Genomic DNA, 23857 nt, shown 5'->3' on the forward strand with positions numbered 1-23857 from the left:
ATAGTACTGAAACTGCTCTAACTCACTTTATGGATAATGCCCTGAAATCCCTTGATCAAAATGTCCCTTGTCTTCTGATCCTTCTGGACCTGTCTTCTCCATTCGACACCATCAAACATGGAAACATGATTAATCCTCTTCAACTTAGGATGGGTCTCTCGGGACCGGTCGTAAGTGGTTTGCCTCTTTCTTACATAACTGTACACAAAGGATTAAACTCAACCAGTCCTTGCATCCAGTACCCTGGTCAAGATTGGAGTTCCCAAGGATCTGCCCTCTCGCCCACACTCTTCAACCTTTTAATGGAACCTCTCACTGTCATTCTGAACCATTCTCACATTCATTACCACATGTGCGCAGATGAGACACAACTTTACCTAAAGATCTCCTCTATGGAGGACATTAAAACTTTAAATGAGGGTCTCTCACAAACTCAACAATGGTTAGCCCAGAGCCATCTTCTGTTGAATACCCTCAATACTGAATACTTGCTGATTGCCCCACACAACCACTCTGCACCTACCCTGAAATGGCTAAAACAACTCACAGCCCTTAACTGCACCCCTCGCATGGTTGATTCTGCTAAATCGCTAGGCATTACCTTGGACAAATACCTTAATATGCAAGCTCACATCAGTGCTACTATTAGGATTGCCAACATTTGTCTTAACACCAATAAGAAAATCAAACCTTTACTTCCGCCAGAAGAGTTACAGCCTGTAGTACAATCCCTGATGATCTCACATCTTGAATATGGTTTGGTGACCCTTGCGGGGCTTCCTAAAGCGAGCTTGGCCCCTCTCAGAGCAACGTTCAATGCATCAGCTAGGCTTATCACAGGCTCAAAAAACACAATCACATCACACCTGACCTTGTGCAGCTTAACTGGCTGTCTATTGAAGCCAGGATTTGTTTTAAAATAGCTTGCCTCACACATTAAGCCCTGCATTACACCACTCCGGCCTATCTGGTAAACAAGCTTGTTCTTTCTGGCTCCGGTCGGAACTTAAGAAGTATGTCCACACTACTCTTGAAACCTCCTAAAATCAAAAGGAAAAGTACTAACAAACGTGCTTTCTCTGGCCTTGTGCCTAGAATTTGGAATGCTCTTCCAAGGAGATTATAGTCAATCCTTCCACAGTTTCTTTGAAGAAAGAGGCCGAATGACTTTTCCTGAGTGAAGATTACCAGCATCATCCAGTCCCTTTGTTGACAGATTTGACATTTATCCCAACATATCTTTGACTGTTTATTTTTGATTGGTTGGTAAATTGTTATTTTACATTAGGGCCCTTCTGGAACTATACTAGAAGAATACATCTTGGGCCGATTACAGATTTGTCATTTATTTTACTATGTTGTGACGAGCCAATCTATGATCGTTTTGCTGAATGTTACAGGAAGTATATTGCACTCTATGAGAAACTGAACTAGCAGGGCCCACTACCCTGTACCTAAAGTTGATTGTTTACTCCTGTTTGTTTTACAGTTTTGACCTCCATTGTAGTGAGTTTATTCATGTTTTTTCCTCAGTGTACAGAGCTCTGATACCCGCAAGGGGCATGTTTGACTTTATAAAACTTTTCAAATTAATAATGAAATAGGTGACGGTTATTTTATTTTATTTTATTGCTTCAGTCATATGGCAACCAGGTTTAGGCAGTGACATGTTTTTTTCTTCTTTTTATTTTTATGGCAAATACTTGCTTTGCAATATATAACCATTGCATTAGATAGCCAAGACCAGACCTATTTTCGTTGCCAAGGTGTATTAAGTGTATTTTGGCGTTGAGTGAAAGCCACTTGAAATCTCTGAAAATAGGTGTTTTCATGTATTTTTGTTTATTAAGTAGGTGTACAGCTGCATTTAGACTGACCTTCCCAAGTGTCAGAGGAGTGTTGTTGAGGTCCTCTCGTAGAGTATTGCAGCAGTTGGGATTTACTAAAACCGCGGCTTCTAGCACATGTGTATTCATTAGTCGGTGTACCTGTGTACCTGCATGCCAAGTAGTCTGCAGGCATGTTTTTTTAAGTTTTGCATAGCACATTTTCGACATGAAGGAATTAGAGCACTTTACAAGAGCATCAGTTAGATTACAGAAGGACCATAAACAATCAATGGCCTGCCCCTAAACACTCTGGGGTCGGAGACCCCTAGTTGTTAATATATTGCTAAACCAGACAGAGGGTACTCTACAGCCTTCTATCTGTGTGTGCTGATCACAGTCACTCCTTTCAAAAGTAAAAACTTTAAAACACAGTATGTGTATGCATGAAACCCCAGTGCTATCCTCACACCTCACTGAACCTTTCTCCTGTGAAAAAAGGGGAGGGAAGGTTGGCAGAGCCTCACGGGAGCAACACCCGGGGGAGGATATGGCAGACTTGTACTCGCCTGGATCCTCACGTTCTCATCATCAGCTACTGCCAACCAAAAAAGAATGGGGATAAAGGCTGTGCAAAGAAAAAACAATTATGTGTTCCAAGTGTTAGTGACCCACTGCGATATGCCAAACCTCCTGTGCTCGAGATCTGGACCCACCACCTTAAAAAGAGCTGAGCTATACTGGCAACTACAACTTTATTCCCTGCTGTATGCCTGCTCTAATTAAAAACAATCTGTTTTTTATCCCCATTCTTTTTTGGTGAATAATTAGGGATCTCACACACTATGATAAATGTTTTAAAAGAAGGTCGACATGTTTCAGCCATTAATTGCCTGGTGAGGTCAAGTGGGCTTTCTTCAGGACCAAGTGAAGAGTGTAGAGACCAAGGGCGTCTCTGTGAAAGTGATCTCCGATGAACAGAATTGACTAATCGACGAAGAAGTGGAAAGATGGATATATTAATCCATCTTCTGATGAGGTCTCGTAGGTACCTGTAATACACAATTAACAGACATACAAATTTATTTTTAACATTAACTCGAATCCAGACCTAATAAAAGACTAATACCTGGCTGTACGAGTTTTTTTTAATTGACATACCCCATCCATCACTGATCACTACTGCGGTAACCAGGGGTAAACCTCCGGCTGGAGGATGCATAACCACTAACCCAATGATTATACAAACATGTGTCTAACAAGTGGAGAATCAAGATATACCGCTTCAACGCAAGATCTGACACGTGCATGAGGGTTTTTAATTGGGACACATTGGTACGCAACCTGCATACCCAGGTTATGCAGGACAAGTGATTCATCCCTATCTGATTTTTTGAGCATTTGAACTAGACAACATAGCGGGTACCGACGGAGGAGAAACAACATTAGCACCACCTGACCTGCATAAAGAACAACATTTTCTACCAGTCTGTTATTTATATTTTCGGAGCAATTGTTGGCTTTAAATTCCGCTGGCGCGTGCAGTCTGTGCAGTCCAGCCCCAGGAGTGCAGATTCACAGGTGGTCACTAGATTCATTCCTGCTGGACTGTGACCAGTTTGCAGATTCACACCAGAATACCTAAAATACACTTTTAAACCCTGCTCTCAAAATCAGGCTCACACATTATACGGCCTCATTAGAAGGGCCAAGTTACATATCCGGTAAATTCACACCCCTACAATTAGCATTACCGGGCTCCCCTTAAATGTGTGAGTGTAGGATTAGCAGGTATTCTCAGTGGAACCCTGAAGTTCTACTGACAAATGGGGAATTACTGGTTGACTCTGCAATGCCATGTGCAAGTCATCCAGTAATTCTGTATTCCGTCCTACATTTCTTTAGGGTGTTCAGCTCTTTTGAGCATCTAAATACTTTTGCGCAAACAAGACCCTTCCGCAGGGTCACAAGATCCCTGCACCCCCTGGTGATTCATAATAAGGCCCATGAGGGGAAAATCACACAACACGGGCACATATATCTGAATTGTAAGGCACCGAGGCGCCATCTTCATTATTCTCTGCGTCACTTGCTATGTTTGTAGATTATGTGATGAAAATTAGCATTTTAATGAACACGAATGAATAAATAAATCTGTATGTTTTGTGTTTTGATGCTTTTATTTGGACATTATCTCTGAGGTCGACACGGGCCCCTTCTCCAGACCCACAGGACCCGGCGCAGCCTTAAAATATGATGCACAGAAGTTATCTGGTATTTATTTTGCTGTGTTTTGAAGCAAACAAGCTGGTACCTGAACAAGGCTATTGGGTATTGATTCTGCTAGAAGAATGTCCATCCAGCCTGGTGACGTTTGCCAAGTGGAAAAGCAGGGGTTAAGGCAGATGTCACTGAATTTGAGTCTGGACAAATTAACACCTCGAGGTGCTGCACCCAACACCTCCGTGACTTTTACACTGGAGGGGACACATGCTTTCCTAGTATTTTATTCCCACCCAAGGGATTGACGCCCACCCTGCTGCGGTTTCCTTGATGCTGAAGTCTTCGACTCCAGCTTCACACCCTGGAGATGGAGGTCTCCGCGTCCTTCTGGCAGATCCAGTAGGCACTGTTGATGCATCGTGAGGATTCAATGGAGCCGCTGTTCACCGATCCACACCAGTCTCCATCAGCAGAGCCCAAGACACTGAACCTGCAGAAACAAGGACATTAACATGAGGCGGAGGCTGTCAATCATAGTAATATAGCCTCTCATTATAGAACATGGGGCTCACAGACATAAAATGTAAAAATCCTTTATTGACTAATTTTATAACAAAAAGCTGCCGCCTGTGTATGTTTCAAGATATCTAAAGATGGGCGCGTGTTCCCCTAAACTGGGGGACATCGGCACATAGAAGCCAGGGATCAGCAACCAGCTTCAACCAGTTACACTATCATGGCAGGACAGATTGCTCCATGTTGGTGGGATCCTGATTTATTTACACAAGTCATTGTTATGTGGTGTGTTAGTGCGAGTAGTTGTATTATTATTAAAGGCTACAAGACCCACAATGCACTTATTTATGAAATGGAAGCTCTGGCAGCCATAGACCACCTGCCCCCCCTGCACATTAATGGCTAGCCCTTGGACCACCAGTGTCATTATGTATACCCTGTTACAGCCACGTGCACCTTCACTTACAGCGGCGGCTGGTCAGCTCCAGAGTGGATTGAATCTGCTCAGACTTAATGACGAACAAGAAAAAGAGGCAACCTTGTCTTCCCCGGGGTCTATTAGGAGCAGGGGCGAACCTCTCCATTTTACTGCCGCCTCTTTTCTAAAATCACTTTGTTAATGTGGTACAACTTTAAACATCACAACACAACATCACAACACAATGCGTCCAAACTCAAGCCCATGCAAACTCAAACCACCTCAGGCAGATTATAAGCGGCAGTTTAAATTAAACACAACAATACAATAAACTAATTGGCTCAGGAACAGCCAGGTGACATGTCATTAGATGAGGGGCATTAACTGCAGTAATGACACAGAGACAGATCACCAATCATGGCCTGAAACAACACTAGTGCAACTGCTGCAGATCACCACCGACCCACAAGCAGACACAGGGCTCACTCTGTGAAAGAATGAGTGCAGGTGCCAAAAGCGGTGCCATAAGCTCATGTTAGCGCCTGAATACCAAGGCTGCATAATCTTCAATCCACCTCAGGCCTCTTTAATCCACTACCAGACACCCCCTTCCACTACCTCACTCTTGCAGATTCCTACTGTCTCTCACTGGCAATGTTTTTTCTGACTTTCTGTTCTTCCTTCTAGCTCCTTTGAGTGTTTTTTCTCTCTTGCTCTCTGGAAATGTTGGATCAGGATAAATAAGTGCCAGTCCCTAGAAAGGAGTGTTGGTGGCTCACACCAGCAGCCACTGGCTCAAATTAACCACAGAGCACACAGGAGCTCTGGAAACAGGTGTCATATGCCATGTGTCAGGTGTGTACAAGGGAAACAACACTGAAGGACCGTCAGTCTCATCACCTGCAGCCAACCAACCAGATCAGACACCACGGTTCCCACAGCCCTACACTCCAGACCAATCAATTGCAGCTCCTGTCCTTCTTGGTACCCCCTACTGAGTAACATCCGGCCAACAAGAAGCATTTCATGATTGAGAAGAACAGTAATCCCAAGCCTCACTCAGTCATACTTCCGTCAGACCTCAGAGTTTCTGCCACACCTCATATGGGAAACGTTGTAATCCTTACTACTCCAACAACACCTGGCAAGACCACATCATGCACCTCATAGTCCTGGAGTAGCTTCATCATCTCCTTCAGTTACTCACCATCTGGAATCCACAGTGCACTTAAGCTCTTATGATGATTGGTTTGAGGGAAGGAGTAATTTATTGCATACAATAAAACCCAACACCTGCATGTAATACATTGCACCTACAATAGGCTCTTGGGGAATAATATGCAGATGTTGGTGCTGCCCACATTGAAACCGCATGTCACGGTAAATACCTATTTCCCTTATAAAAATCTGGGAAGCTGGACCTTTCAAGAATTAACAAAGGGGTCAGGAGTTTATCCTACCTGGTGACTGTCAGTAGGGTCTAGTGGACTTATGATCTTGGAAATGCTCCTTTTGTTTGTCCTTGTTGGATATTTATGAAGTGACTTCGCCCATGCATTGGGCCGTCCTTGCACCTTCTTCTTGCTAACTGCAAGGTAAGCCTGTTCGGCCTCCCACTGACTCCCCCAGAGGACACCATGAGAGCTTTACTATGGGTGGGGGTCTCAATTCGTGCAATTCTTCAATCTGGCTCCTAAATCGCTGACACAACGAGGGATTATTTGTGCAGTGGGGGTGGAGGAATCAACGTACAAGGAAGCCCACTTCTGTCCATCTTGCTCAAAGCTAATGTAACGTTCCTACGTTCCTAGACTAAAATATGCATTGCTAATTATACAATATAAGCATATTATAAACCACTGAGGTGAGATTTATTACCACGACACAAAGGTATGTTCTATGCATTTCACTGCGACTTTGGATTGATATTCCGATGCCAAAACCTACCAATAGAATTTAGTGTGCCACATAGATATCTGTCATTAAACCTTAGAATACTTACGGGTCATTGATCTAGAGGTTCTCCTGTTCTTTTAAGGGGCTCTAGTGGTGGATTTTAAAATGCCCCTGGGGAGCAGGGGTAGTTTAAAGACAGATGCCTCAGTGCTGGATCCAGCTTCACTGTCATGGAGGCAGCCTCCTCCTGTGTCATTGGGACAGGCAGAGAGGGTGACAAAGATACCCCTTTGTTTGCTCCACAGCAGTCACTATGGTTTATGGGGCCTCTCTCCTCCCACAAGTGGCATGGAAGGGGTAGAAGGGGTGCTTTGAAATCCAAAAGGTAGTGGTAGTTAAGAGTGCAAGGTGCAGGAAATGTACCAGTCCTTGTATAAAAATGTACTTATTGCAGACTGCATGAACGATGGGTTCAAACTGATAACTTCAAATTCTGCTTAGATTGCTAGACATTTCTTCTCTTCATATAGTTAATCTGATATAAGCCCCAATCTTTCAGGCTCCAACAATGCAAATCCACAATAAATTCTTAAGGGTAAACATCCGTTTTTTAATTCATCAATTACTTATTCATTGATAAATATAAATACCCCATTGATACATGAAAGACACTTCATTTCTATTCATTTCATCAATAACATAGTAAAACGGCACATTAAGAAAGACAAGTGATTACAGTGTGACATAACATGCAAAGAGTAACATTCAAGGTGTACTTATTAAACAGTGATTTTGTGTGAAGATGAACAAGGAAAAAAACAAATGTAGTTGGCCAGTTTTAAACTTTCATCTATATACATTCCAGTAGTTTGATTTATTGTTTTGAAACCGGAAGCACTCTACTGGTCCCATCATTAAAAAAGCGTCGACGTTCCGACGCTCTGGACGCCTTAGTTGTCGGGTCTTCTTCAGGACATAGAATAGAGGTGTAGTGCCACAAGGAAAGAATCTTTCTAAACTTGGACCTGCAATGCAGTAGTGTTGATAGATTTAATCACAAGTATCAGATTAACTATATGAAGAGAAGAAATGTCTAGCAATCTAAGCAGAATTTGAAGTTATCAGTTTGAATATGACAGAACCGTTGTTGATATTACATTGTATTGCCCAGGTTCTGAGGGATACTGGGTTACCCCATGGTGATTTGCAATGCATGAACGATGGGGTCTTTTGTTGCTTGTGGGTATTTTGCAGACTACGAAAACATTTACCACCCTGAAATGCACAAGTTGTACAATAGTGTGCATTAAACTCCAGTTACAATGTTAAAAATGCATCTGGTAAACATACAGCTATTCATTCAGAGTAGATCCATTGACCCAGGTCCAGTGTCTTCCTGTGGGCGTGATGAAAAGACCAATCCAAGTCTGGGTGGTCAATCCAGATGTGAGATAATCCTAGACACAATAAAGACAAATATAAGTTAGGTACAAGCTGCACAGTCACCTTTCCCTCCTCATGGACACAGCTGCGTCAATGCGACAGGATTCATGGAAATTAGTGAATACATTAAAAAATAGAAATTGATGCTCTTGTGCAGAGATCTACAGTGTGTAACCCCCAGCCCCAGGAGCATCCTTCTTAGGTTGTTGTGGTACAAGAGAGGGGACGAATATCTCCTCCTACAAGTCAAGAATAGACAGATAAGTCCATGGATGATGAAGAACTTGTAACCGCTTCTAACTTTCATTTTACAGATTGCAATAAGTTGTAATACTCCAGCCAAGCACGCAAGGACTCCAACTCCAAAAATGTGGGCTAGAAACACGGCATATGGTCAGCGAAAACACTAGCAAACCTACCTGTGCAATGCAAATATGTAAATTGTATTTGTATTATTTGTTCCAACTGTAATTTTGCGTATACTATATTGACAAGTTTATCTTTCTTTTCTTAAAGAAATAAATGTGCTTTCACATTTTACAGAAAAGTTGACTGATCATACATTCATACATAAAATCTTTATTTGGATTGTATAAATCCATAAGAGCATCAACCATCTCACAGATCGGAATTTTATTGCACATGAAAACATTATTCGATAAATATTGTAATTTATTAAGATACCTATGCAGACAATATCAGTGCATCATTTAAAATCTTACCACAATTATACAATAATTTCGCCCTCCTGCTTGAAAGTGAAACTTATGAACAAACCCTTTTTAAATATCCCTGATTACTTCATCTCAAAGCTCTTGCTGAAAAGCTGTTATGTGCACATATGAAGCTACGAAAAACCCGTTTGTATCTCTTTCTAAGTGCTAAGCACATCCTTAGAAAATTAAGGACTAGCCAGCAAACTTCTTTGCTTTCCATACCCTAGGCCTGCCAAATGAATTCTAACGTTCTATAGTAAAATATGAGGTAAAAATCATCGCCATGGTGCCTCATACAAAGGGCAGGACAGGATCAAATGGCATGTGCTCTGTGTGAATGATTGATCACACACAAGGAGGTAGATCAAGGGACCAACTACTGTGGATGGGACAGGCTACCAACAAAGGAATTGTGTAAAATCTAAAAAAGGAGAGATGTGTTATCCAAATTAAATAAGGTTCAATCTCATGATTAATTTCTTGCCAGGGCTGACATACTTTGCACTTTCCTTAACCTAGTGTCAATACAATAACCTAAGAATTACGTTTTACTATCTCTTTGGCGTTCACAATAATAGGAGATGGATTTACTTACAATTCTTTGATGCCTAACACTTAAAAAGTCTTCTTTGCATTTGACAACCAAACGATCTCCCTCACCCTTGATAGCCCCGAGCACTCCTTAACCCATCACAATAAGGGAGAAAGATTCAGGAGATCCGTGAAGTATGAGAGTCAAGCTCTTCATGGCATGATACCTTTGCTGTGCCTTGGGGGACCTGTAGTAGTCTCCTCAAAAAAGACTTTCCCATCAAACGGTTTACATTTGTACATCCCCATAGCCAGCTCCAGATGATTCTGCTGAAACACCTTTTGTTTTATTGAGATGAATGAGCTCTTTAATTGGTTTGTGTTCTAGTTTCTGAGAGAATCTGAACATTGCTTCAGCATCACTTCTGAAATGATTTGCCCTGACAGTTAGTAGCTGTGTTCATGACTGAGCCAAGCTAAATAAAATTCCCAAATAATTAAAAGTCCGAACGTTCTCTACTATTGTACTTCCCATTGTATAAGTTTTAGGTTTTTGTATTTTGTTTTCTTTATAGTTAATAGTTAATTTTAAGGTCTAAAGTGGACATATAAGTTACAAAGCCATCCAGTAATATTTGCAAGCTGTTTGCTGTTTTTAACACGGCATCGACTGCATATAAGAAAATGGGTATTTGATAGACCCCCCCATAACAGGGATATCTTGTACTAAACCGGCTAAATGTTTGGCAATGCCATGTATATATATATAGCAGGAGAAGGATTGGAGCAAGAGTCCTTCCCTGCCTGACTCCTCGTGTAGATTTTATCGGGGACGTTAGTTCACCCTGGGGACCATAGCGCACTTTCACACTTAAATGCTGATGGAAACGCTTAAGTTGCAGTAAAACATTATTCTCTACCCCCATCTCCTTCATCAGTGACCTTAGCTTGGCGTGATTTACCACGTCGAGGGCCGTAGATAAATCAATAAAGGCTATGCGCAGAGCTCCTATTTTAGCTGAGATATATTACCTGCAACCAAGTACAGGTTTAGACATTAGTCCATTGTACTTACTCCTGGTCTAAAACCAAATTGCGAGTTTGAAAATATATATGGTTTCCAGGCGCTCTAACATGACTCTGCCCTGGATTTCCACGCTTGAGTCAATTAACGAAATAGGCCTGAAGCATATTGGGGAATCCCTATCTCCTTTTTTCATAAATTGCGTCAATTGTGGCCATGTTCAATGATTCAGGCGTAAAACCTCTAGCAACATTTCCAAAAACATTGGCTACAAGAGGAGCCCTCAATTCTTTGTTCGGTTTAAAAACATTAGCTAGAACGCCATCAGGTCCTGGCGCTTTCCCCACTATACATTTTGTTATTGCTTCCTCCACTTCCTTGTCCTCGAAACATAAACAATCATACAGAAATCAGGCTCCATACTGTACTGTATTTTTTATTTACCGTATCGGTATCTTGTGGGGGTAATATCTGAGGGGGTGGATACTGGAAGAAAAATGGACACAAAATGCGCCCCCCATTTATCTGCAGGTATTACTACTTTGATTTTGGGTGCATTAGTAAATATGCTTATTTACTATTTTACAAAAGAGTCTATTATGATTTAATAAGCTGGCATTCTGTATGTCATTGCATGCTCCCGTTCTAATTTCTCTTTTCCTCTCTTCCAACTTTTCTTTTTATTGACATCTGGGGAGGATGTTTGCAAAGGGGGTTTGAATTTTCTATGGGCTGCTGACTAAACCTGACGTGAATTGTAGTTCCTGCTTAGTCTGGGTAGATACATCTAAAGACCATTACACATTTTTTAATACTTCCTTAACTTTTTTTCAATTGGCTTTTTCCCCTGTTTCTAAATTTAAGTGTCCATTTTCTTTTTTTTATATTTTTCTTGAATATTTTTGAACCCTTTTTAAACAAGGCAATATATACACTGATAGCAACACAAGATTATGATACTTTTCAAACAAAATTAATAACAATTAATAGGCCACACACATAGAACAAGAAAACATTGTCAAGCTTTTAAATGGGCAGAGTTTCCCAGACAATAAATCAATGTTCATACAACTTAACATTTTCCTTAATATGCCAACCCAAACAAGTAGGATCAATTTGTAAAGCCTCGCATAATTAAACTATTTTATTAGATCCATTCTGATATTGGAGTCCAAATTTTCGCTCCCATGACTCTTTTCCTTCTCCCTTTAGTTTTATGAATTGATAATTCGAGATTGTACATGGCTAAAAGTCTTGAGCGCCAGTTTATAAAAGTGGGTGGATCAGGACTGATCCAATCATTAGTGATACAAGCGCGTACCACCGCCATACTAATAAATAAAAAAGAAGTTATAGCTCTAGATCTTATATTAGCCACCCTATCCAACCCTACCCCAATAAGTACTAATTTGACCGTTATTTTTCACACGGGATCCCATTATTAAACCCAAGAATGTCTCAATTTCCTTGAAAAATTCCCCTAATTTAGGACATGAAAAAAACATATGGATTGAGTCTGCTGCTGATAAGCCATACCTATTGCATTTGTTTCCAACTGTTGCCCTCCATCTAGCAATCTTCCTTGGTGTATAATATAAATCATAAAGGGTCATAAAATTTTGACTGCGGATTCTTTCCGTAATTAAAACGTCGTTATCAAGCTCAAGAGATTCTTTTATATTAATATCCTCAACACCCAATTTATTGTTCCATTTTATTTTCCAAAAATCCAAATCATCCGGAAATATTTCCACTAATTGTTGATAGAATTGACCAATTGGTGTTTTTTTCATCATTTTTTCAATCATAGGAATCTTGACAAACTGTTGTCCATTTCTTGACCCCAGCCAAGCCAAAAAGCTACGGATTTGAAGATATTTAAAGAATTCATGTTTACCTAATCAATATTTCTCCTGTAGGTCTGAAAATGCTAGTAGTTGGCCCTTATCACTTATATCCCCTAAGCATCGTATTCCTTTTAAGCCCCATCTGATTGACACTTGATCCAAAAAAATTATAGGTAGCAGCCCAGAATCCGAAAAGGGAGTGTAGGCATTCAAATTTAAAATTCAAATCTTATGTTTAATTTGTTTCTAAACGACATAGGCTGCCTTAAGTATCTTACATTTTGTTTTTTTAAATAACTGGGCTCGATTACTTTAACTAAGCACCCATTAATCTAATCCCCCAGCCCAAATTCGTAAATTGATGGTCTATGACATTGCAGAAGCTCGGCTTTAGCCCCAGCTACCAAAGGACTGTTGTATTGCATCATAGCTGCCCAATAATACATCATGAAATGTGGGATACCCCAGCCCCCATGGTGTCTAGGTAACACCATCGTCTTGAATGCCCTTCTCTGTCTTCGGTACCCCCACAAAATCTCGAACAAATCCTCTCTAATTTATTAAAATACGAGGAAGAAAACTCTAAAGGGATTGTTCTAAACATATATAAAAATGTTGGTAGGACCAGCATTTTTAATACGTTACATCTCCCATGGAGGGATAGATGAAGGTGATCCAACCTTTCCAAAGTTGCATTCACCTTCTCCATCACTGAGTTGATATTAATATCTGGAATCTTTTCCACCGAAGTTGTAATTTTTATTCCCAGATATGTTACTTCTGGAACAATTGCGATGTTTACCGGGGGGTCAGTACCTGAATAGAGAATTTGAGTTTTCTCTATATTTAATTTATAACTGGAAAAACAACTGAACTTAATGGCCAATGACTTCATTGCAGGAAGAGTGGTAACAATATCACTTGTGACTACGGCTATATCGTCGGCATAAGCCAATACTCTACACTCAATATTTTGAAGGCAGACTGGCTCAATAATTATATGCTGGTTTAATTTATTCCCCAAAAATCAATATATAATGCAAATGAAAGAGGGGAGCACGGGCACCCTTGCCCTGTGCCCCTGCTGATATTAAATGACCCGGACTCCTGTCTGGATATTCATATAGTGGCTACTGGGCGTATATAAAGAGTCTTAACTGCTTGACAAAGCTGAGGGCAGAATCCTTTCAATCACAAAACATCTCGCATATATGGCCAGGAGACCCTGTCAAATTCCTTCTCGGCATCCAACAGGATCACCCCCTATAATAATTCCGTTGCCTGAGCCCAGTCCAGAAAGGCTATTACCCGTCTCACATGATCAACAGTATCCCTTCCTGGGATAAACCCATGCTGAAAATTAGAGACTAAAGCAGAAATGACCAATACCAAATCCTGAGCAATAATTTTAGAAAAGATCTTACTGTCTGAGTTGATCAATGAGATTGGTCTGTATGATGATGGAAGCAACTCAGGTTTGTCTTTTTAAAAACAGTTCCACCTTGCGCAGCAAGAAACAAAGTCATAAGTTCTGGTGTTAAAACTTGGCAGAATGTCTTATAAAGTTCAAGGGAGATGCAATCCGGGCCTACAGCTTTTCCTGTTGTGAGTGACATTATTGCTCCCTCCACTTCCTCCCAAGTTATATATGCTGCTGATTCCTCATTTTGGTCTTGTGTGAGTTTTTTTAGTTGCAATGTTAGAACTGAATTCCTTCATTTTCTCTTCTGTATTTATTGTTTCATCTTCTGTGTATAAGTTGTGATAACATTTGCAAAACACATTCAGCACTTCGCCTGAGGTATCCTGTATCTGGCCGAGAGGGTCCTGAAACCTATTGATTTTATTAGCAATTTCCTTCTGCTGTAATCTTTTCGCTAAGATCCTACCAGAGTTTTCACCCGCTTCATAAATTTGAGACCTAGGCGTAGCCAATTTTGTGGCTATTTTCATAGCAAAATGTTGATATATATTCATTTTTGGATTGCAATGGCCTTTAAAGTTTTTTCCGTATTTTGTTGCCTGATTACTTACCCCATAAGTTCTATTCCTGATAGCCTTAACTGACTCATCCCATCCTGAATTTCTACCCGGATTTTGCGCTGCTTAGCTATAGAATAGCATAATGTTTCACCCCGGACCCCGGCCTTAAATGTATCCCAGACAATAGAATCCGTAGAGGTTCCACGATTATTTGAAAAAAAATTCCTCAATCCAATTACGCATATGCTCACAATATACAGGATCCAGTAGGAATCTGTGCTCAAAGGTCCATGCCTTTGACTGGGGCCTAGAGCTAATGTCAAGTTCTAATACAACCGGATAATGATCTGAAATGATCCTGGGTTTAATCTCAATCATAGCACTTGCTACCTTTTCAGCTGATATGAAGAAGTAATCCAAGCGCACATGTTTTCTATGGGGAGCCGAATAAAAAAAGTAGCACCAGGAACACCTTTTTTTATGAGCGCACCATACATCAGCCAACCCAAGTTCTTTAACTAGGCCTTGAGTGACTTTAAAAACTGTAGTTTTTTCCCCTCATATAAACAATCACTAGTAATATCAAATCCACCCTCCAAATGAAGATTAAAATCTCCACAAAGTTTTAAAAGGATTGGCCACGCCGCTAATTTAATGCTTAAGTAATACATCAACTCCGGATCATCCAGATTGGGACCATATATGGAAGATATCGTCATTAGGGAGCCATTAAAAAATATTTCAACAATAACCCAGCACCCCCAGACATCGTCCTTTACCCGTTTACAGACAACCAGGCCATATCTCATCAAAAAAGCAACTCCTCTTGTGATTGAACTCTGTCTAGTGCAGCCAAGTATTTCCATGTCCAAGTCATTCACCTACTTTCGATTGTTCCACATGATATGAGTTTCTTGTACACAAAGCAGATCCACCCGCATCACCTGCATAGTTTGAGCCACCAACCCCCTTTTCCTTTTATCGTTTAAGCCACAAATATTAGAAGAACAAATATATAATAACCAGTCATTGTTATACAGTTGAGTTAGTCATTCCTTGTCTGCTCTGCCCATACCCTAAGCTACGTTTCATAAATAAATAAAACATTGTCCCTGACATGAAAATAAGTACAATAACTTTGATGCCTAATAAACAACACAAACCAAACGTGCCTTCCCTCACCCCCACTCTTGCCCACCCAAGACAGCCAAACCCCTCCACCTCCCCCACCAAATGAGGCATAAAGGCTGAGTAAGTCCTCTTGTGATGGAAAGTGGATTAGGAAGACTCCCACAAACCCTCTATGAGAAAAAAAAACACAGCAGGGTGATACCCCCTGGACCATTAGAATGGGGGCACCCAAAATACTTAAGAGCACTCTTATACTCTTATTACTAGATTCATTTTATATTGTACTCAGAAATTCCTTTGCTGCTATTTCAGAAACAAAAAATTGTGTTGTGTCCTTATCGATAATTTTTCATTTAGCCGGATTGAGCAGAAAGGCCTATGCCCCTTTAGCCTGAAAGAGTGGAATCATTTGGTACAAATACCATCTCTTTTGCACTGTGGCCTGACAGAAATCCTGTGGTGAACAAAACATTCACAACCCTTGCCCCTTCTTTTCCTGTCCGGCCTTGCTAATTCAAATATAGATTCCCGAAGCAAAAAATTGTTAAGACAAATTAGTATGGCCTTAGACTTTTCATTTGGCCCCCTGTTCCACCTCGTAGATGAAATGGGAAAATATGTGCTCTCTGAAGTTCTACTTCCCACTTCCAATGCTTAAGTTCGGGGAACGCTTCTGAAAACAGTTTGATGACAAACTGCCTAATATCTTTGCCTTCCCTCCCTTCTGGTATCCCCAAAATGCATAAATTGTTCCTTCTAGAACGGTTCTCCAAATAAATGAGCTTCCAGTTTGTGTTGTCTTTTAAAGTGTGCAGAGATGCTATCGTTGCTTTCTGCTGCACTCTTTCATCTTCCATCGCTGAGATCCTTGCCTCAGCTTCCCCAATCCTTGTGGAGATCTCTTTGCAAGTCTTTGCAACTCGATGCATAGTGTTTTGTAGTTTGCGAACAGCACCCTGAGTACGTAATCCCTCCGCCTTAGTCTCTTCCTGGTGCGCCATTATAACTTGATATATGGTACTGAGGGTAATCTTACTGGCTGACATTGTGCCAGCCCCAGCAGTTTCTCCAGAATTGTTACCAGAACCTCCATGTTCGCCAAGCTGTGGGGAAAACGAGTAATCCCAAACTAGTGATCCAAATTTGTCTGAAGTTTCTTTCGATAGAGGATTGGCAGTGTCCCTTAATTTGCGCACGGTCACCTTATCAATGGATGCGTCCAAACTCATTTCCTCATCATCCTGCTGGTAATTACTAGTGTCGCTCTTATCATCTGCCCAATCCCCCCCTAAACTCTCATTCTCAGAAGAGTTAGAAGGGTCCGACAATGAATAGAACTCCCCCCCCCGAACCCCCAGAATCCAAATCTTTAATTAGGTTTTTATCAGGATTTTCCATATTTTGAAAGTCCCCACCCTCCTGGTAACTGTTTGCAAGATTCTGGTTATCAATACTATGGTTTTTATGCTCTAGGATCGGGGCGTCTCCCTGGGATTGAGCAGGCAACATTACTGCTGGTATAGGATAGGGCTGATTACATGCCTTGAGTATCTCAGGTACTTCTCCCAGCTCTTTTTTATTATCCAAAACAATGTTGCCTGATGAGGGTGCTTCTCTCTGAGACGGAGTAGCTTGATAAACAGCAGCCCCCCCTAGCCACGGCATCATTACACCGCAAATTCTCACTTGCACCCCCAGCGTTGAGTATTAAGACACCGTCTTTATTAATTGTCGAAATTGCTGACCCAGGTAAGGTTGGTGATATTTGTCAGTTTCTGCCCTGATACTACTGCAGATACTTTGTTGCAAGCAGCTGTCATTGCAGGAGCCCCTGGAGAAACACTTATGTCAGAATCAGCCGCACTCTTACCTCTACCCAATTGTTTCTTAAAAATCCCGGGAACTGTTTGAAGCTTACGAGTGGTGCTGCCTCCCTTCTGAACAGAGCCGGGAGAGGAGCCATCAATCTCACAGCGCGCTTCGACGTCACTGCCTCGCCCGGCAATCTCGTTTCCACTCTCAGCAGGGGAGGAGGCTGGGGAAGCCAGGACCATGGATGCAGCCGCAGCGCCCCCCCCCCGGGAATTGACGCCTTTGTTGGTAATCTTTGGAGCCATTAAAATCCCTGTGTACCGCGCAGAGGATTCGGCCAGCCACCAACGCCGATGCCACGGGTAACGTGATCCTGGATTCCACTGAAGCCGCAGAGTAGAACTCCACTGTCCACTCCGATCAAACTGCGAAGCACAAGGTAATTTGAAAAACAGGTATTGCCACAGCCACAGCATTACCCGATCAGTCTAGCATAATATTCCTTTCTCAGGAGATAAGCAGGGGGGAGTCTCTCGGAGGAGCATCCACAACCAACACACTTGATCGCGGCAGCGACCGCCATCTTGCCTCTACAAAAACTGAGTTTCAGGCTCCATAGTGTACTGTATTGCTATTAACCATATCGGTATTTGTGGGGGTAATATCTGAGGGTGTGGATACTGGAAGAAAAATGGACACGAAATGCGCCACCCATTTATCTGCCGGTATAACTACTTTGATTTTGGGTGCATTAGTGAATATAAAATATGGCTTATTTACTATTTTCCAAAACAGTCTATTATGTCTTAAGCTGGCATTCTGTATGTCATTGCGTGCTCCCATTCTACTTTACCTTTTCCTCTCTTCTAACTTTTCTTTTTATTGCCATCTGGCGAGGATGTTTGCAAAGGGGTTTTTAATTTTCTATGGGCTGCTGACTAACCCTGACACGAATTGTAGCTCCTTCTTGGACTAGATGGATACATCAAAAGACCATTACACATTTTTTATTTCTTCCTTAACTTTTATTCAATTGGCTTTTCCCCCATTTCTAAATTTAAGTTTCCTAAACAGTTTTTGATGCACACCCTGGATGCCTGCATCTTTGACACCCTTTGCAGGCCTGAGCTGCTGAAACTCTGCAAAGAGCAGTGACTGAAAGCAGACAAGAAGACTATCATACTAGATCTGCAGGTCGCCCTCAGGGGCTTTGAGAAGGGGCAAAGATGGCAAGCTACCTCGGAGGAGAATACGGGGGAAAACAAGTGGGAGGAAGGAGCACTGACAGAGGATGAGGAGTGGGAGGACCCAGATCAGCTCCACGGAAAGTCTCAATCTCCCCCAGCAGATGATATGGATGCCCCTTATGCTCAGGATTGAGTAGGGTGCAGTGTATCTGAAAGAGGCCTGTCCCACAGGAGCTGGAGGACAGGAAAGTGGAGAGGAAGCTTACAATGGAGCTAGCCAACTTGAAACTAGAGAAGGAGAAAGCTGAGGCTGATAGAGCCTTAGAGGAGACAAGGCTGGACGTGGAGGAAAGGAGGATGGCCCATGAGCTCAATCTCAAAATGCTGGATTTAAGAGCTATTTACAACAAGGGGTGGTGAGGGACAGAGTCTCTGAATTAAGCAGAATACTCTCACCCAGTCAAGAGATCAGGGCTAGATCCAACACCGTTTTTTAGCTCATTGCACCATCCCAGTTTCAGAACCTGGCTGTATGCAAATTAGTCTGTTCCTGTCCCAGTGCATGATGTATGCATGGATTTAAGAGCTAAGCAGATTAATTCCAGCACTAATGGTTGCAGCATACCTGCAGTGTTCACTGGAGAATGAAGGGTTTGTATCTCAAAAGATTTTGTACCGAGTTATGGGGTGGAGGATGACATTGATAAGTGACTCACAGCCTATGAAGTGACTCCAAGGATGTACAAGGCCCCTGAGAATTCCAGAGGGTTGGGAGGGGTAGCTTGTGGAGGTACATACTCACAGTGGGGAAGGACACACTCCTGATATTAGAGGTACAGGACCAGACACAATACACTCTCATGAAGGCCATGCTTGTCAGTAAGTTTGGGTTGACCCCTGAGAGATCAAGACAGAATTTCAGGGCCGGTCACAAACTTCCCACACAGACCTAGGTGGATTCTCTTGATTATTCCAGCAAGGCACTGAAGGGCTGGGTTAGGGTCAGAAAGTTAAAAGATTACAATGGTCTGTACAACCGAATTATGAGGGAACACATGCTTGATATTTGTTTTCTAGAGCTGCACCAACTCCTGGTTTGTAGCAAGGAAGCTTGCTGAGGAGATGGACATCTGGATCAGCACCAGAGAGTCCAAGAAGGTATCTGGTGGGGAGATTCCCAAAATTTTGGTCCGGGTTCCCACCAGACTAAGGAGAGGAGACAAGGCATTGGCGCTGCTGCAAGGATTGAGTGCATCACATCGCCAACTGTGCAGCACATTGACTCCATCTTCAATGTATCACACAATTTGCATGGTTCAGAGCCAGCGCATCACCTCCATCCTAAGGATCAATGATGACACATCGCCTCCTCTGCCCCTCCCATCGCCCTCGACGTTGATGCAAACAAGGTACTTTGCAGCAGACCAAGGCTGGTTCCTGTATTTGACTGGCCCTCCATCGTGGTCGACCTGAACATTTGGACTTGACCCGGTGTAGCTCAACCAGACAGCCCCACTTAATGCTGTAAGCTTTAAAGCACTACATCTTAGTTTATTCTTAAACAATTCATACCTCTGGTTCTACTTATCAGCTTTTTGTCCATGTGGTCTTGTTTTATTCCTAACATTATTCTCTATTTTCCTAAACTCGTGTGGAGTCTTTTTGTGGTGTTTATACTGTGTTACTGTTTGGAGTGTTGTAAAAATACTTTAGAAATTGCCTCTTAAGTTGAGCCTCACTGCTCTGTGCCCAGCTACCAGAGCATGAGCACATGTTAATTTAGGGTTTGTTTCTGAATTAACCTGACTAGAACTGTGGTCCCTGCTTGGACCGGTACATACCTCTGCCAACCAGAAATGCAATTTCTAACAGATAGTTTCTATGATGAAGAGATAACGTTCACATAACAGCTATCTTAAAAGAATAACACCTTTACAGCTCTGTGTGATCAATGTTAAGCCGTTATCAGTGCTGTCTTACGAATTCTGCCTTGTCCTTTATGGCTTATGTTTTGGTAGCTCTGTCTTTGCTGTATCACATAAGTCTCTTTTTGGGGGGGGGGATATTTTTATTAGATTTTCTGTAACAGTACAGCAAGATGATAGACCAAAGATAGATTAGATATTGGGGAGCAATTGGACTTCTGATCACAATATACATCAACTCAATTCGCGGCCAAAAACGTATCATTAAGATGCAACAAGTCCATAGTTCATTAGTACCTGAGTCATCACTCAATACGAGTCTGTGTGTTTCTGAACTGCTCAATGCCACTTCCTAGGTCAATTCCACGGTGGCGTAGCCAGGGATCTGATACTCTGGTGAATTCCCTTGGGCACTCTCTTGCCTTACATGTGTTTTTCTCACCGGCCGTTTAGTGATCCATCCAGGCTTTCCATTCTTGGAGCTTTGGGGGACTAGACACACCCCAATGTTGTACTATGTCTTGCTTACCCACCACTAGGCCTATAATGCTAAACAGAAGTTTTGTCTTGAGAAGGTCTACTTCCATGGGGAGGCTCAACAATATATATTTGGGATCCATCAGTATTGTTTACTGGGTATCGTATTGAGTTTGTGTGCAAAATCGGTCCAGTGTTAGTGGATGCTAGGGTATTCCCATATTGTGTGTATATATATATAACCCATGCTTCACCCCACAGTAAAGGCAACTAGCGGAATCACTCCTACAGAAGCTATGCAGACGAGCCCCCTTATAGCAGACATTATGGAGAATTTTGAATTGGATCAGTCAAAGTTGTGCTTTAAGTGCAACCTCCCTACGGTGCATAAGGGCAGCATTTCAGTCAAGGTAATCGAATACTACACTTTGTTTTCCCAGCGCTATCTTAAGTTCATTCATTGGACTGTTAAGAGCAATCGTTCAATAAGTCCAATAACACCAATTTTTCTGGGATTTCCCCCATGAGACGTTTCCTTTCTACTGGGGCATATTATCACATATTTTCAATGTTCAGTTTCTCTGTCACACATGCATGGTGCAGCTTTAGATATTTGTAGTGCTGTGTGGTACTGAGTTGATACACTCCCTGAAGGGAGCTGAAAGGGATAAGGACACCACCTTCTATAGTGTCTCCCTGTTTGGCTGCATTTGGAGCTGTTCTGGGTAGAGGATAGGCGTCCGTGCATGTGATATACCGAGAAATACTGGATGCCCTGTCAATAATTACCTAACAAAACTACGCAGATCCGTGTGCGTGTCAGATTTAAAGAAGGATTTGGATACCTTTCAGTGCACTACTTTGATCATTACTGACAATTCCCATACCACCTACAGGACGGAATTATAACCGGCGCAGAGGTTTACTGTGAAGTTATCGCAACAAAGCAGCCCTGAGGAAGTCGTGAGGTTACTCCCGGACGAGGAAACACGTGTTGGCTGCATCAACGAAGAACAAAATGAAATCACAAGAAATTGAATAGTGTCATGAATATTTATGATACAATTAACAATAAGATAACTCGATGTATGCGTGCTTAAGCTTGCTGTTGTCAGCTGAAGGTATTTGTTGCACTGTGTCGTACTGAGTTGATACACCCCCTGAAGGGAGCTGAAAGGGATAAGGGCACCACCTTCTATAGTGTCTCCCTGTTTGGAGATCCCCTGGGTATACCAGGCACTGAAACCCTGACATTTCCTGAATTTCTTCAGGCATGTTCCTTCTCAGAGGGAGTCTCCCAAGTGATCCGGGTGTTCCATCTCATCCCTCCTAGCTTCTATCATACCTGTGTTGCTGGTATTAACTTTGTTACCCTATCCCACCCCACAGAAATAATGTATGCAAGTGTGTGTTTGGAATTAAGTCTGTTCAAGGGTATATCTGGGGTGATCTTCAAGCATGTGGCTCCATTCATTAATTACAACTAAGTGGGCAACCAGTAGTATGCCTTCATGTCGGGTAGTGCTATTCCCTCATTATACTGGTTTCTTTGTAGGGTCTGCAACGCCACCCTCGGGTGCCCTCAGTTTCAAAGGAATGTCCAAACTACTACTTTAGTTTTAGCAAATATTTCACATGGGATTTTATGGTAAGTATTTTGAAATGTATAGAGGAATTTCAGCAGTGTTATAATTTAAACATTGCTGTCTTGCCCAAGATCGCCAGGGACCTCCATCTCTCGATGTCTTCATGGAACTTTTTTAGGATTCTGTCGAGTTCTAAGCTTTCATCTCTATTTATGGTCATATATAGGGAAACCCCCAACACCTGTCTCAGGATATCTTGGGAATCAAAGTGTCTACCCGCCGGATATCAACTAGACTTATCTCAAATGAGCGTTTGTGTGCCCCGTATGTATGAAATATGTGAAAGAGCATAGGGAGAGCCCACAGGGGTATTTTGACATACAACAAGATGTTGTTAGAGTATAGGGAGATTTGTTTGTCTCCCAAGTTGTCTTCTTTTACCTGGAAGCCTGTGAGTTCAGGGTGGGTACATATAATGCATGCAAATGGTTCCAGCAATAGTGCAATTGATAGCGGGGGCAGAGAACATCCCTGGCATGCTCCTCCCTTGATAGGGAATATTGAGGATAATTCTATATTCACCCACACTTAGACAACAGGTCTGTGTATAATAGGGCTATCCATACTTGAAATTTAGGACCAAAAGTATATTTCACTAGGACTTGTCTTAGTGGACTGCATAAAATTCCTCCTTAGCATCTAAGGACAGTAGCATATGAGGATCCTCCCTATTTTGAATAGTCTCTAGCCAATTATATAATCCATAGAGGTTGAACCTTGTCTTCCTCTTGAGCATGAAGCCCGACTGGTCATAGTGAATTAGGTTGGTGATAGCCTTCAATATTTTCATGGCCAGGATTGAGGCTAATATTTTTGTCTTAGGATTTAGGATGGAAATCGGGCTGTAGGAGCTGCATTCTGTCTTGAGCTTTCTGGGTTGATGTATTACCATGTTCCAAAATGTGCAAGGGTCCCTTCTTGTCTGCACCACCGTGTATAGTTTGAGATTGTTTGGACTCAGTAACCCAACATTTTTCTTAAAGACTTCTGCCTGTATGCCATTAGGTTAGGGCCCAGGGTTTTTCTGGGTTTTAGGTTTCCTATGGATGTCTGCACTTTAAGTCTAATATCTTCTTCCACGGCATGGCAATCCTCAACCATGAGGAAAGAGTTGGGTATCTCCTCTGGAAATGTGTCTATTTGTGGGGTGCCTGCAATGGATGTGCCTTAAAAAGGGCTGAATAATATCAGGCAAACTCATGTGCGTTTTCCCTTGCATTTACAAACAGATTATGGATTCTACCCATTGTACCTTT

The 23857-nt window shown here is 42.0% G+C and overlaps 1 pseudogene; it reads right to left on the reverse strand.

Moving 5' to 3' along the window:
• Positions 1-4403: 4403 nt before the first annotated feature.
• LOC144769746 (killer cell lectin-like receptor subfamily B member 1B allele C) overlaps positions 4404-23857 on the reverse strand; it is a 138847-nt pseudogene continuing 119393 nt past the window's right edge.

Source organism: Lissotriton helveticus, chromosome 7, assembly GCF_964261635.1.
Source record: "Lissotriton helveticus chromosome 7, aLisHel1.1, whole genome shotgun sequence".
In the NCBI taxonomy this organism is placed as follows: domain Eukaryota; kingdom Metazoa; phylum Chordata; class Amphibia; order Caudata; family Salamandridae; genus Lissotriton; species Lissotriton helveticus.